Genomic DNA, 10,247 nt, shown 5'->3' on the forward strand with positions numbered 1-10,247 from the left:
ACCCTGAACCCTGACTTGATCCATATGGTTTGAACCACTAGAACAAGAGGAACTACTTCTTAGCTTCTTGAACTGTTTACCTTTGGGCCTAAATCGATCCTTTTTGGTGTTACTGCTGCCACCTCCTTCATACCTACTTTGCTGTTGATGAAAGGATGCTTGAGGTTGTATTGGTGGTGGCTGTGGAGATGGTTGAGGCCTGAATGGATTCCTTTCTGTCTAAAGATACCGGCTTCAGCACCCTTGGCTTTATCCAGAGCATCAGCAAGATTATTAGGTCGCCCCGCATTAACCAAGGTAAAGACATCAGGATTAAGACCGTTGATGAATTGATCAGCCTTCGCTTCCTCATTATCCGCAATATGAGGTGCAAAACGGAGTAAAGTAGAAAACTTCGCAACATAATCTTCAATGCACATATTACCCTGTTGCAAATTAGCAAACTCCGCTCCTTTGTCTTTTCTGTATGACTGAGGAAAGAAACGTTTGAAAAACTCAGCTTTAAACACATTTCAGGTAATAATAGTACCTCGATTTTCCAACATTTTCTTAGTCATGATCCACCAACTTTTAGCCATATCATGCAACTGATGGATAACCAATCGAACTCGTAGATCATCAGTATAATCAATGGATTCAAACAGTTGCTCGATATCATCAAGCCAGCTTTTACATGCTACGGAATCCTCAGTACCATGCAGACTAGGTGGTTTGAATGACTGAAATCGTTTCAACAACACCTCCATCGGATTAGCAGTAGTATCCATTGGAGTAACATTAGTACTACCCTGCTCAGTTATCTGTACTGGTGGAATATTAGGAACTATTGGAGGAGGAACTTGTTCATTCAGAGGTACTTGCTCAGCCGGTGGTGTCTGTGGATTAATACGACCACTGCGAAGAGGTAAAGATCGAGGAGGCATAGCTGATAACTGAGAGTAAAGAACAGTTCGGCACATAACAACATCATATCTCAGTTCCAATAACTCATACTCTTTAATCTCATGAGCATGCTTTATCCCATCACACAAAATTTCCTTTACATGTTTAGCCATTAACTCATATAAGCACATACTTGCATTAAGTAAACATGCTAGCATATAACATGTGATTACAAAAGTAGAACATGCTTGCATAACATTCATATAAACAACCATGTAGTAAACTCATACATCATGAATTTATGCGACTCACTCTACCCCGCTCAGCTTCTAATGTCGACTCAAGACAACTTAAGCTCTGATACCAAACAATGTGGCAACCCCGGGCTCGTCTACTTTAATCCATCAACTCAATACTAAGCATTAGGACTAAGCATAAGTAATAAAAAATAATTAAAAAAAATTGTTTTTTTTTAAAAGTTTGGACCCACCGCTCGATCGGCCAAACTTGACCGATCGAGCGGTCAAGGAGATACCAACCCTCGGGTTGGCATTTCAAATACACTACTCGATCGGGCAAAGTGCGCCGATCGAGCGGCACCTGCAGTGCAGAAAAATCTGCAAATTCCTTTTATGCTCTTGTGCTGTCCTTGGCTTGTGTCTTGCTATCTAATAACATAAAATCAATGTAAACAAGGCTATATATACTAGAACAACATGTACAACATACATGAAAACTTTATTCAAAAGCCAAGTTTACAAGATACTAAAAGTATTCAAACTAACTTCAAGTTTAGACTACTATGTTGATACAAACACAACCAACACAAATGCTATAACAAAACTAATATTCTTGACAGCACTTTTCAAACTTAGCCCGGAACGCCCCTTCTCTAACTCCCATCGTTCATGACCTTCTACGACTCGGCCCTGCATCCTCTGTTGTAATGCACACACGAAACAAAACAACAGCCGGAAAACCGGTAAGTATAAACTTAGTATGAAACTACGGAAACATATATTGAAACACAAATAACAAGCTTCATGCATTTCAATATAACACCAACTTGAATACCACAAAGCAATTATCTCCATAATAAGGATTCAAGGCTATATGAACGACACGGTTAGATGCTAGAACACATCCCTCATCATCAGGCTTAATCTCATCACTGATGCTATAACCGAAGTTGATCTATCAATGATAAGTACTCGTCATTGATATTTGATATCAAAGTTTAAAACTCATCAACGATATCGGCAAGACTTGAATAAATATTAAACTCACAAAGATAACAAGATAACATAATCATAATCTAAACATATATGTCAAGTATTGTGTGATTTAAGAGAATCGAGAAAGTGAACTCGTCTCGACGAACATCCCCGACTTGATCATCGTCGTATCATACCTTAGTCTTGATAAGAAATGAGCTAGATCCACAAGCTACAAAATACACAATTGCAATCACAAATCTGCTCAAGGTAAACTCAAGAATCAAAGTCTAAAGCTCACCAACTTTGATCAAATCTTTCCCGGTTCAAAACTGAAACTCTCGAAGCTATTGTCCTTTGATTGAATCTGAAATGAATGGTATTCAAAGCCATAACATCATCAAGAACTCAGTTATACCACAGCCCAATCACAAGAATACAAAATCTATCAATTTTGTGAACCGGCGGCGTAACGACTAAAATCGGTAACCGTAACCCCATCTATACCAATTCTAACCATCGTATAAACTCAATAACATACTCATACCAGCAAGAGTTCATAACTAACCAACCATGTCAGATGTTACAAGTTCGAAAATAGCTTCAACAATTCATATAAAATGCTGATGACACTCGTTCTTCGCTTCGACCTCGAATATACAAGATACATAACACCTAGAACCCATATTCATCCTTCAAATCTGATCCTTACCAACATAAATTTCGAAACTAGCTGAATCAAGAAGATACTTACATCACAACAAAGCTCTTGTTGCAAGGATTCCAAAACCGTGCTCAGAATTTTATTCGGATGGACGGATCTTGAAATAATGAAGGTTGAAGATGAAATTTGGACAAGAAAGATAGGCTCTCGGTTTCTTGCTGTTGAAGAAGAATGTAAATCTGATGAAATCCATACACATACACGTACAAAGCTAGGACCAAGACATGTGTCATCCACTAATTCCAAAAATTGCATTTTGGCCCCTCAAGACTCCACTATTTGCAATTCAATCCAAATGAAAATATTCTAATTCAATTTCAATCCTAAATAAAAGAATATTAGAATTTAAACTCAAACTCCAAAATTCTCAAATTAAATATACTCGGATTAAAATTAAATAATCTCGGGCCTTACAACATTTGTTCGCCTTAAAACGCATTTTCAAATATCTTTCAAATACTCCAAATCTCGGCTTGTGGTATTCGAAAAATTCTTTCTTTGATTTAAAAGCTTATTATGATGCCGAATTTGGTGGATATAAGGTGGACAGGAAAAGCACTAGTGGAACCTGTTTCTTTTTAGGAAACTGTTTGGTTTCTTGGTTTTCCAAAAAGCAAAATTGTGTTGCGTTATCAACGATCGAAGCCGAATATATGGCTGTCGGTAGTTGCTGTGCGCAAATTCTTTGGATGAAGCATCAATTGCTCGACTATGGTGTATCTTTTTAAAAAATTCCTATTTTTTGCGACAACACTAGTGTCATATGTCTTACAAAGAATCCAATTCAACATTCGCGCACCAAACATATTGACATTCGTCATCATTTTATTCGTCACCACATCGAACGAAATGAAGTTGAACTTCAATATGTTGACACAACTAATCAAATTGCTGATATTTTTACAAAACCACTAGATGAAAATACTTTTATTCGTTTGCGTGATGAACTTGACATGATTGAGTTGTAATCGCTTGTAGACATAAGTTTAAATTTAATGTCATATTAAGGGGGAGCTTAATATTAAATTCGAGCAATTTAATGTTGGATAATACAAATTAATTGTATTTATTCAAAGTTATAAAACTCACATTTTTTGTGAAATATATGTGTTGATTTTTAGAAATCATATTTCAATTCTCTTGTTTTGCATTTACTTTTTCAGTCTTTTTGATTATCACAAAAAGGGGAAGAATTAGTTTGGTTAAATACTTTAACTAAGGGGGAGAGTTAGTTCGGTTAAATGCATGGAGAATAAAATTGGTTAGTTGATAAACACTCTCTTCTTAGCTAATTGTTTAATTTAGGGGGAGTTTTATTCATGCAATTATATTGTGCAAATTTAAATTGTTTATTTAATATTGTACATTTATTTCTCTACTTAACCAAGTTTTGTGATCATCAAAAAAGGAGAGATTGTTACGCCTTAAACGCATACAAATCTCGTGATATGAGATAAATATTTTTAATGCATTAACAAGTCTCATAATATTATGTTTTGATGATTACAAAACTCGGTTAAATGTTACTAACTATTTAAAGTGAGATTTTACAGATTAGATTTATTGATGATTAAATTCTTGAAAGCTATTTTGAAGCTATAAATGTATTTATAAAGTCTTGTATTACTCATTGAATGAGTGGAACATTGTTAAGAGATATGAAGAAAAAGACAAGAAGAAGCCAAAGTATGGAGCAGCAACTTCCGAAAATTACTGGAAATTTTCTATGACTCCAAATCAAATCTCCACCAGTCATAATATAGATAAAGAAGTGTTACATGTACTGTCCAAATTTGATAGCAATCCAACGGCTAGAATGAGAGATATGAATTTTTTCATATATGCTGCACAGTACCCACTTCTGCAAGGAACGAAACCATGAAGATTCGACTTCAGAAAATAACTGGGAATGTTTGAAAAATCCAAATCCAATCTTTACCAATCAGATACAATATTATGTTGTTATAAAGCTTCTGTCCAAATTTCAGGTCAATCCAACGGATGGATTGGGAGATATGAATTTTTCAAATTTGTTGCACAAAACAAGTTCGAAAACATGATGAAGCGACTTCCGAAAACTACTGGGCATGATTTTTCGTTCCAATCAAGTCTCCACCATTCAGAATGAAGATCCAGATGTTTTAAAGCTTTGGTTTAAATTTCAGATCAATCCAACGGTTAGATTGTGAGATATGAATTTTCCACAAAATCCGCTCAGTGCTGGGAAAAAGTAGGCAGCGGCGCCGAACACTTTTTGTCACTCCTTGACTTCTCAACACACGCCTCATGCACTCAAATCAGATTCAAATCTTTGTCAACTATAAATAAAGGCCATCCAAGGTCATTTGGAGACATCCCAACTCATCTCTTCTCTCCTTTGCAAGCAATTTCTCACTATCAAAGTGTTTGTGTGATATATTTGAGAGTGTTTGTAAAAATAGTTTGTGAGTTGGTTGTGCTATTGTTGTAAGCACTTGAGTGTGAAGCCAAGTGTGTTGTGCTATCGTTGTAAGCACTTGAGTGTGAAGCCAAGTGTGTTGTGTTGAGGCTATCCTTGGAGCCCTTAAGGCCAAGTGTTCGAGTTGTATCAGCGCGGTGATCGTGTTGAGTAGTACGGCTATCCTTGGAGCCATCAAGGCCAAGAAGTTGAAGTGTTAGTGGATCCTTGGTTAATCGATCTTAACCAAGAAGGGGAGACGTAGACGATTTATCGTCGAACTTCCATAAACATCTCTTATCCCTTTTACTGCTTTATTTACTTACGCATTTATTTACCGCACTTATTATTAATTGCTTTAAGTCTTCCGCTTGCGTACTAGCATAATTGCTTTAAATTGCTAAAGTTGTCAATAGAACCTAAATCCCCCCCCCCCCCATTAGGTTCTAACATCTATGGCGAGAGATTTGAGATCTTCACCGACCACAAGAGTCTCAAGTATTTGTTCACTCAGGCGGAGTTGAACATGAGGCAGAGACGTTGGATGGACTTGCTGAAGGACTATGATTGTGAGATTAAGTACCATCCGGGAGCTGCTAATCTCACTGCTGATGCCTTGAGCTGCAAGGTGCGATTATCCGCACTTCAGATTTGTTCGATGTCTCGTGAGATCGAGGATTGTTGTTCTTCAGGGTATACCTTCAGGCACAAGAAAGGTATGCAGGGGATCCAGATGTTTGCAATATTATCTGAGCCAGCTTTGTATTCGCGGATTCGAGAGGCTCAGATATCTGATTCGAAGACCCAGTGTTTGGCTCGTCTAGCCAACGAGGGTAGTACGTCTGGATTTCACTATCAGTCAGATGGTTTTCTGTGTCTGTTGGGTCGGCTTGTGATTCCGGAGGAGGAGGATCTACGGGAAGAGATTTTATCTCAGGCTCATCGCTCTAAGCTGTGTATTCAACCAGGGAGCAACAAGATGTATAAGGATCTACGTACTCGATTTTGGTGGAAAGGAATGAAATGCAGCGTGTATCAGTATGTTTCAAAATGCTTGGTTTGTCAGCAGGTCAAGGCAGAGCACCGACGACATGGAGGTTTGCTTCACAGTCTGCCTATTCCTGAGTGGAAATGGGAGCTTAACACGATGGATTTTGTGACCCATTTGCCGGTATCCTCAAGGAATTATGATGCTATCTGGGTTGTGGTGGACCGACTCACCAAGTCAACATATTTCATTCCCTATAGCCGAGAGTACAGTGTTGATCGTATGGCTCGGTTGTACATCCAGGAGATCGTTCGACTTCATGGAGTGCCGGTGAGCATTGTCAGCGATCGGGATCCCAGGTTTACTTCCAGATTTTGGGGGAGCGTTCAGCGTGCCATGGTCAATACTCTTAGCTTGAGTACTGCCTATCACCCGGAGACATATGGTCAGACAGAGCGCACTATCCGTACTTTGGAGGATATGCTTCGGGCGTGTACCATGGATTTTGGTTCAGTATGGCAAGATCATTTGTCATTGATTGAGTTCGCGTACAACAACAGCTATTATAGTAGCATTGGGATGGCACCTTTTGAGGCGTTGTACGGACGAAGTTGTCGAACTCCATTCTTTTGAAAAAAAGTGAGGGAGAGATAGGCTGAGGGACCAGAGCTAATCCAACAGGCAGTTGATATTGTTGGTTTGATCAAGAAACGGATTAAGACTGCACAGGATCGTCAGGCTAGCTATGCTAATACTAAACGTAGACCTCTGCAGTTCGATGTTGGGGAGAAAATATTTCTGAGAGTTTCACCTTTTTGCAGGATTCTCAGATTTGGTCTCAAGGGCAAGTTGTCTCCCAGATTCATCGGTCCATTTGAGATCTTGGATAGCATTGGCGATCTGGCTTACCGTTTGGCTTTGCCACCGTATCTTTCCAGTATCCACGACGTGTTTCACGTGTCTCTGTTGCGAGGGTATGTGGCGGATCAGTCTCACATTCTACAACCGTCTGAGGTTCAGGTGGATGCTGATTTGACCTATGTAGAAAGGCCAGTTAGTATTTTAGATCATAAGGACAAGGTGTTGCGAAATAAAGTCATTCCTCTGGTTTTAGTTCAGTGGAAACGCCGAGGCACTGAGGAAGCTACTTGGGAGCTTGAGAGCAGGATGCGTTCAGAACATCCTGAGTTATTTTGATGTTATTTCAGTATTGTACTAAGTTATACCTTGTAAAGTTTCATTGGAATAAAGAATGTTCTTGTGTATTGTTCAATTTCGGTACTTAAAATCTGATTTCGAGAACAAAATATATTAAGTGGGGGAGAATGTAGTAGCCCGTACCCAAATAAAGTGGTTAAGGTATTAATCAGTGCTAATTAAACAATTTGGGTGTTGGTCAGAACGGAAGCTCCGTTGGCAAGAACGGAAGCTCCGGTGTGCAACGGAAGCTCCGGTAGTATTACGTCATGCATGACGTGTGAGACATCGGATTCTCCGGTTCGGGACGGAGGTTCCGATTTTGTCTATCCGCAGCCATCCAATCAGATTTTGACATGTGGTGGATGAGGCAAAACGAAAGCTCCGATGGAGCCAACGGAGGTTCCGATCGTGTTCTATAAATATAGGGCCGAGGAGCCTCATTTCAGCACCAATTCCACGAGTTCTCTCTTCATTATAGGCTTATATTAGTAGTTCTAGCCTTCCTAGGCTTGGAACAAGGGTCGGCGAGGCGTTCGGGAGTCGCAGCGGAGTTGTGCTCAAGTTCTGAGGACATTGACATCAAAGGGCTAACGACGGACGCAGGTATAGCTTTGGCTTCCTAAAAATATTTAGAAGTATGCAATAGCTTAGTTAAGGCTTTTAAAGCACTATAATGATATTAGTATCATTTGGCAGTATAGTGCGGATTTTAAGCGTGGACCTTGAGCTGGTAGAGCTTGCCTAGTAGTTGAGGTACGAAAGTACTGTTCGAGATATCCTGACTGAGTATGCATGTATTATGTGACTGCATGATTTATATGACATGATTTATGTTGCATTCATTTGCATATTGAGCTGTCTCATTTGAGATGTCTGTTAGTAGAGTTTTACTCTATCCTGTTAGTGGATGGACTTCCATCGATTTGGGTCCGGAGTATCCACTGGTATTTTGGTATGGGAGCCACCTACTGAAGCGATGACACAACGTGCTACATACCAGGGCCCGGTCTGTCTTTGTTATCTGTTCCTTGGCCTCTAGTCAGTAGATGGTACACTTGCATTCACTTTTACACAGTATACTCATACTCTCGTGTTGAGCGTTTTATGCTCACATCTCGTATTTTGTTGTATCTGGACACCCTATTCCATAGGGCAGGTTTGCGATTGGATGATGCGGGTGGATCCAGGAGGGACTAGGCGGTGGTTGACAGCTGGGATTCTGCCTAGGGTTCTGTTTACGGTGTATTTGGATTATACACTATTCGATTTGGTTGTATAATTATTCGGGGTATTTACAGATTCCTTTCCTTGGGGTTGTATATTTGATTATTGCTTCCGCAGTTTATTCTGAATATATGTTTAATTAAGTTAATTGCATGTTTAAGTTCTGTTTAGTAGGTAATCTCGGTAAGGGTCACTACAGATATCATGTAAAGATGTATGATGTCTTTTGATTAATAAAGCATGATTTTCAGTTATCTTGATTTGTTATCCCAGACTTAAATTTCGAGGACGAAATTTTTTAAGTTGAAGAGAATGTAGTAACCCGTACCTTGTTTTTAGTTGATTAAGTATTAAACATGATTAATGGTTACTAATTAAATAAATCAAATGATTCAAGTGGATTAAAATATGAATTCCGGACTTCAAAACCACCGGAGAGATCGGAAGATCGAACTACAATTCGGAAGCACCGAACTGCACATGTTATGAGTTCGGAAACAGAGCAGGTCAAAAGATCCGAACTCCCATTTCGGAAGCAACGACGAGTGCATGGTTAGAGGTGCATGGTTCAATACTTTTCATTATCATTATTTTAAAGTTTGTTTTTAGATTTTTATTTATTTATCTATTTTTAAGTGTGTTTTTAGATTTTTATTTATTTATCTATGTTGGACATAATAGTCAATTTCAATTTTTATTTTATGAAAAAAAACAGGTCTTTGTTGAGGTGATAGGATTTTTTTGTTCTTTGCAATTAGACTTGGTCACGGGCCGGGTCCGGGTTGGTATTTTACCAACCCTTAACCGGCCCGCTCTTGGCCAGTTCCAGTCCGGGTTGGTGAACCGGCGGTTTTGGTCCGGGTTCGATTAACTGCCGGTTTCGGGTACGGGTCAACCCTTGTTTTTTTAAAAAAATTAATTTTTTTTAAAAAAACTTTTACAATTGAACTTTAAAAACTCTATCAAATATTTCATTATCTCAATAAAAAAATATATAAATTTATTAAATAAAAAGTATATACATTTAAACTTTTAACATCTTCTAATATTACATTTATTCAATAAAAAATATATGACATTTCAACTTTCAACATTTTATATTAAAAACTATATCTATCTCAATAAAAAATATATTATATTTATTAAATAAAAAATATATTACATTTCAACTTTTCACATCTTATATTAAAAATAATATATATCTCAATAAAATATTTATTACATTTATTCAATAAAAAATATATTATATTTCAACTTTCAACATCTTATATTAAAAACTATATCTATCTCAATAAAAAATCTATTACATTTCAATTTAAACATCTTGTATACAAAATTTATTACATTTAATTATGTTCAATCACATTCTAATACCAAATGATCTATTGGCCTAGTGTCAAGAGTGATGTCTCAATACCAGTTGGTCTTGATATTAAATCCAACATGTGTGGGTATTAAATATATTATATAATAATATTTAAATTTTTAACAAAATAATAAATATATAATTTAAAAACAGGCCGACTCGCCGGGTCAGACCCGCCGGGTCGGCGGGTTTCATAATGACACGGTTATGGG

The sequence above is a fragment of the Henckelia pumila genome, chromosome 1 (genome assembly GCF_033568475.1).
Source record: "Henckelia pumila isolate YLH828 chromosome 1, ASM3356847v2, whole genome shotgun sequence".
Lineage (NCBI taxonomy): Eukaryota > Viridiplantae > Streptophyta > Magnoliopsida > Lamiales > Gesneriaceae > Henckelia > Henckelia pumila.